Consider the following 6,614-nt stretch of genomic DNA (forward strand, 5'->3'; position numbering starts at 1 on the left):
GCTACGGCGTAGTGGGTCGGTCCCGGAATAAGCCCCGTGGGTGCTGCGACGTAGCGCAGCGTCTCGGCGTTTGTTGCGGACCATTTCTTCCCATCTTTGGAGGTCCACGCCGCTGCTTCCTCCGGCGTCCTCCCCTCGTTCTCATCTTCAGAAGAAAAATCAGAGGACGACTCCTGGTGATCAGTGTCGAGAGACGAATCATCCGTGTCACCCCCGGAATCAGAGTCACTCTCGGCAGATGAAGAGGAGAGATCCTCGCTGTCAGAGCGCATCAGGATGTCCACTACTTCCTCGGTACCGTGCCATCGTGAAAATGCCTACTCCCGCGCTACGGCTTATTCTTATAACCTCTCCTGCCTGCACCTGCATAAACAAGCTGAGGTTGGCGACAAAATAAAGTCTAATTTGTTTTTTATTCTTGTTTTCATGTTAGATTTGTTTGCATTGCAGGGTGTACTTCAAAGAGGGAAGGCTTTTATCTAAACTTAGAATGAGACAGACACAAATTTTTTTTCTTTTAGGCAGAGAGACCTTTATTTTATTTATTTTTAAATATAAAGGTCAAAATGCACCCTCTAACAGCCCTAAGGGCAGAAAATGGTCCCGAACGAGCAGCGGGCCAAGCTGCTGCTGCACTCGGGGAATGAGTCTGCCTTTCCCGGGTGTATATCTCGAGCAGCCCGCTGGAAAAGGTCTATGTTCCAGCAGGCGTCACATGTGGAACAAGGGCGCCACCCGGTGGCCAAATAAAAAAAATTACAATTCTAAGGCCCCTTGTCCAACACGGAACCGAAACAGAAGCCATCACCCATACGTTAATGGTAATAATTCTGCAGTGAAAAATAGCGTTTATAATGGGTTTCAATGGGGCGATTTATGGCTCTAGGACCTCATGTGGATGGCGGTTTGTAGCTTAGCCACTTTAAGCTAATCTAATAAACGGAGACTGCAATTCTAAAGAAAAAGAAAAAAAAAATGGTCGGAAGGTTTGGCTATATTCTATTCAACACAGTGAAAATGGCCTAATATTAAAAAACGCTGGGGATGAAAAATGGCTGTAGGTCCTACTGAGGGTTAAACTGCAAAGCAAGCCACGCACATGGTGCAGGCCACTTCTGTGGGCTCTATCAGGGATTTATGTGACTAGTCGACTAATTGTCACTAGTCTGTATCAGACTTACTAGTCGTTCAATCTAATTGTTAACATTTTAATTGATGCCCATTGCTGGTACATTGTGTTCTAAATGTTAGGCAGCGATCTACCACCAGATGGTGCACTGTTGTTGAGAAACACCATAAATCTATTAATCTACCCTGATCTTCTTGTTAACACTGAGATCGCAGATACACGCAGAGGAAATTAGTTTCCTGAGAGGTGGAAAACCTCTCCTTTAGGAGAGCAGTTAAGTCAATGGGGGAGGGGCTCAGAGTAGAGTCACTACTCCTTCACATCAAAAGGTGACAGCCACCTTGGCCAGGAGGCTGTTCCAGCTGGGCACGTCCTACCAGTAGGAGGCCCCAGCATCCTTGGTCATGCTAGCCAGTTTACATCTATCAGCTGTGGTCAGGAGTAGTCCTTCCTGCTGCCCCCACAACCTGACTAGAAAACGGCTGTATAATGTATTACCTGAATCATTCTCGCCACACTTAGACGTACTTTTAGATTCTCAAATGATTGTCATATTTTAATAGAACATCTTTTGTAGTAATGCATTTTCATTTGTATTTAACAGAATGTGATAAATGGTTTAAGATACCTCTGCGTCTAGTTTGACAGTTTCTATTAATCAGTTCTGAAAATCAACTCAATATCTGAATGTTCCTTAGTTTTACATTAGTTGGTTAGTCTAATTATTTCCCCCTCGATTAGTCGACTAGTAAATAAGACGCCAGGAACATCCCTACTCTTCAGACAAAATGTGAGTATGAATTACACACCAAGGTATTAAAATGGATATGGAGTATGGCTTTGGTTTACCATAAACAGCTGATGTAAGGACATCATTAATGTACTCTGTCCAATGAACACTGGAAACAAGACTGCACTGACCTTGCTGGCAAACCTCAATGAGTTCAGAGTTTCCCCAAAGCTGTCGGGCTCCGGAGCAATGTTAACAAACATCAAGCTGCAAATAAAGACATCCAAAATTAGTGCCAAAGAATAAACAGTCACAATCTGAAGTGATGAGATCAAACGCTGTTAAATATTTTTTGGGGATAAATTCCTTCAGTTTTATGTGTCGTCATTATAAAGATTTGTGATGTCAACAAACTCACGTTTTGCCGTTTCCCCCCCAAACATCCCTGAAGGAGGTACGTGAGCTTCGAGTTCCTGTAAGCTACGTAAGTCTCCTGGAACACAAAGGCCAAAAAAATCATTAATACTGTAAATGTAAAGAAAGCAGGTGTGACATCTAAGACTACAGAAACTGCAGCTGCAGACCTTTTTGGCCAGAGCGGCGATAACGACGCCCAGGTTGGACAGTGAGCTGTTGATGGCGGTCATCTCTTTGAAACGGTCACCCTGAGACTGGCTCTTCACCATTCGCTCACTGCCAGCCAAGTCCACCAGGCACAGAGTGGCTACACACACAGAGAAAACCAACTCTTATAGGAAGCAGTGATCCGTTTTTCCTTCCATTAAAGGTAGTTTTAATACTTTACAAAACACTTCTTTTAGCGCTCAGGGGCTCAAACATTAACGTTGAGTCATCAGAGCAGATTTTGCACTGGTTACAGTAACAATAACTAACCAGACTAAATATTATAGATCCAAAAAGAAGAAGCCACATTCCTGATGCTGGTACTTCCAGTGTGATACATTTGCACTTGACATCCCTGCCGGCATTACCTCCCTCAATATCCAGCTGGAAGACTGAGTGGGAGCGAGACGAGCGGTCATTCTGGGCTGTCTGGGCAGTGGAGCGATTCTGATTGGCCAAAGCAATCAGACGGAGAACCTGAGAGGACGAGGGAACGTTTTAAAACATAGAGCATCGATAAAGTTTGATGTATTTTCAAAGTTTGGTAACAATTTGTCAGCAGATTTGAAATTAATTTGTTCTGAGCTACAGATGTCTGTCTGCTGTACCTGATCCTCATTGGAGACCCGCTCATAGGTGAGATTAGTGATTGTCAATTCGTTGCTGGCTGTCTTGCGGATCTCATGCTCAGGTCTCTTGCTGGACTTGCCGGTGAACACAAGGTCCCTCAGGGTCTCATTGTAAATTTCGACGAAGCTCGCTGTGAACGTGAACTGTGAAGTGAGTGGGGGTTAATGCCCCACACTCTTTTCTGTCACTGCTTTGAATGCACAGACTGGTCTTAATGTTGATCTTTGTAATCTTCAGTGTTACGACCCGGCTCAAAAGCCGCAACATAAAAACAGAGATGAATAGCAGAGTGTGGGTGAGAAGAGGTTTCATCCTAAAATGGAAAACCAGGTTGGCTAAAATGGCTGGTGCCACCAAGGCAAAGACTAGTGCACTGCCGGGAAGCTTGCCTCAGGTATGCTTTTATCCACACCTGACTAGGTGTGGCCAATTAGCACCAGCTGAAAACACTGAGACGATTAGAAGCTGCAGAGGGACGTAACATTCAGTATTGATATTTGTAAATGTAAACTATGAGGATTTATTTATTTTTAATTCTTTTCTTTTTTTTTCTTTTTTTCCCTCTTTTTTTCTTTTTCCAAATAAATGTCCCGATTGAGTAATGAAACTAACCCAAAGGAGAATTCTAACAATATTAGACAGGCCATTCAATATGCTTTATCGTGGACAACTCGTGGCTAAAAACCCACACACACACACACACACACACACAAACCTCTAATCAAACATGAAAACGGATAATCCAGCTGAAGCTTCAGACAGCCGTCAGACAGTGAAACACTGCCATCTGCTGGACTCGAATAACAAAGACGCTGCTTTGACGGGTGAGGGAGTTTCAACAAGTCTGCAACGACTCAAGCATCAAACTACAGAAGTATTCTAGCGGACATGGTGCTCTAATGACTGCTTCATTAACGCAGGTCAGAAAGGATCAAACATATCAATAAATTATAAAACACAAAACGTCTCTTATTGCCCAGGGCTCAGGAAGTGAGTGTGTTCCTTATAGCCTATTAAACCTTAGCAGGTTATTTTGATGTGTTACAGATGAAACAGCTATCCAGTAACATTCAGCTACAAAAACGCTTTTTTATAATTACTTTTTTACAGCTTCGCACTTTTACACAAGTTTTATCATCAGTGTCACAATGGCTGCTGCTAAAATTGAGTACAAGATATTTGTTGGCCTGATTAAAAGGTCTTGATGCGTGCTCAATCATCAGGGAAGTAAATCTCCAAAAGTTGATTCTGTTCTTCTGGACGTAGCGTTTTCAGTCAGAGAAACCAGCCGACTGAAGGAACAATGGGCTGGGAGGTCAGTTCCTTAATCATGATTATGCAAATTCTCATGACCATTGATCAACAACCACTGATCAATGGTCCTGAGTACCATTCACAGAGAGTTGGAGAACGGCTGCAATCACAGCATTGTAAGATGGTGACAGATGTACCCTTAGGCCCCCTCCTTGATTCAGAGAGGGTCTTTCCCTTTTCACGTAAATGGCCTCCTTGACTCCGCCCTCAAACCAGCGTTCATTGCAGTTATTGTTGACAATCACATTGTGTCGTGTAACCATCCAGCTCACATATTCAATGTAAATGATTTGTTGAACTGAAGACATGATGAATGTTCCTGCATTAAAACACATCCAGCCTAGTGTTCTCACTCTCCCTAAATGGATCTGTTACATTAGTGATATATGGGAGTTGTGTTTCAGTCTTTTCCACATGAGGACATTTACATTTAGTTTTTGCTTTACTGATGAGTGGCTGGTTAACCTGCAGTGGTTGAAGCATGTGTCGGTCGTCTGGAAGAGTAGGTGTAGAAGACGTCTTTAATGAATGTAATGCTCTGAAGGTGTCAGTGATTACTGTGAATTCATTATAAAAGTGGATTTCAGTGAATAAAGTGAATAAAGACAGGCCCTCATGGTGACGCTCAGGTGTCCATAAAGTGTAACAGGAGAGCTTTGTCATACTTTCAGAGATTTTACATGAGCCAGTCTTTCAAAAATTACATAAATAAATAATTCATTCATTCATCCACAGGAAACACAATGCTCATATCTGAAAGTAAACTCTGATATATATCCCCGACTAGAGTTACTACTAAATAAAGGATCGCCCCAAAATGACTAAATATATAAAGACACTCTCCAGAAGAAGTTAAAGGGATTTTATTTATTGTACAAGCAATATCTTCATAAGAATTACAAATTCTGCAGACATATTACCTTCTTACTGAACCTGAATAACTCACACACAGACGTGTCTGCTGCTTATCTTTGTTCAAACATGATGTTTTATCTTCTCTTCAAAACACATTACTCATCTTTCTGGCATCGTGTTACATGAAAACACCTGCATTCTACCTGTGTCATTGTACCACAAAGACAATGATTGCAACACTGTGCTTGCAAAATAGAAGAAATAAGACGACCAGCAAATACATAAAAGATGGTAAAAGTGATTCCATCTTTGTGTCTCCTCCCATTGTTTCCCCAGTCTGTCTAGTTCCCATATTCCCAGGACACCTCTGGACAACAAGTGGGTATTCCAAGACTGAGAGACAGCCAGAGTTGGCAAAAGATCAGACATTCTCCACTTAAGTAGAAGTAAAAATACTATTGTTCCAGTGAAAGTTAAAGTACTGATTCAACTTCATTACTCAGCTAAAGCAAAAAAGTACAGGCTCGAAGCGCTTACAGAGAAAAGCAGACAACAGAATACAACAGAATGCTGATGGCGGCAGTAACACACACTTGGAGGAGAGGCTCCAGCCGTCCATTCCAGCCCTATCCCTAACATTAACTCTAACCATAACTTTAACCTTAACCCTATCAGGTCTTGTTTTACAAAGCGATTCATGATTAGAACAAAAAACACATTTACACATACCGATGATTTGTCACATAGCATCGTTACCTGTTGGGATGAGAACGTGTTGTTTCCAGAGCACCACAAATTGGGGTGTCTGTAGCTCAGGTAGAGCAGGAAACCTACTAATCAGAAAGTTGCTGGTTCAATCCCCGCCTGCTCCAGCCTGCATGCCAAATATCCTTGGGCAAGACGCTAACCCCAAGTTGCTCTCCGATGCATCCATCGGGAGGATGAATGCGTATTAATGTTAGATAGAAAGCACTTACAGAGAAAAAGCATAGAAAAAAGTGAGTGCATGAATGAGGCAAGTTGTAGAGAGTAGAAAGGTTTTATACAAGAACCAGTTCATTTACCGTTATATTTTAGTTTCATTTTCAGTTCTGTACTTTTTACATGTAATATTGATTCATTAGATTGACTACATGCATTAGACCTAACTTGCTGACAGCAAATTTAAACAACCGTAATAATTTATTTTCAGCGTCTGAAATATTTATTTAGTTTGTTTTTTGTTTTCTTTTTGGCTCCTGATATTAGTCAACTACTATTTGTCAATGTTGAACTAATAATGAATCTAAGAAAAGCTATTTGTCACGGTTGGCCAGCGTCAACCGTGGGGAT

The 6,614-nt window shown here is 41.9% G+C and overlaps 1 pseudogene; it reads right to left on the minus strand.

Moving 5' to 3' along the window:
- Nucleotides 1–1,756: 1,756 nt before the first annotated feature.
- On the minus strand, nt 1,757–5,494 carry LOC146577626 (carboxy-terminal kinesin 2-like; annotated as a pseudogene).
- Between the last annotated feature and the right edge of the window lie 1,120 nt (nt 5,495–6,614).

The sequence above is a fragment of the Mchenga conophoros genome, linkage group LG3 (genome assembly GCF_057382185.1).
Source record: "Mchenga conophoros isolate Kocher_MC1m ecotype Shallow Benthic linkage group LG3, M_conophoros_male_GT1.1, whole genome shotgun sequence".
NCBI classification, from domain to species: domain Eukaryota; kingdom Metazoa; phylum Chordata; class Actinopteri; order Cichliformes; family Cichlidae; genus Mchenga; species Mchenga conophoros.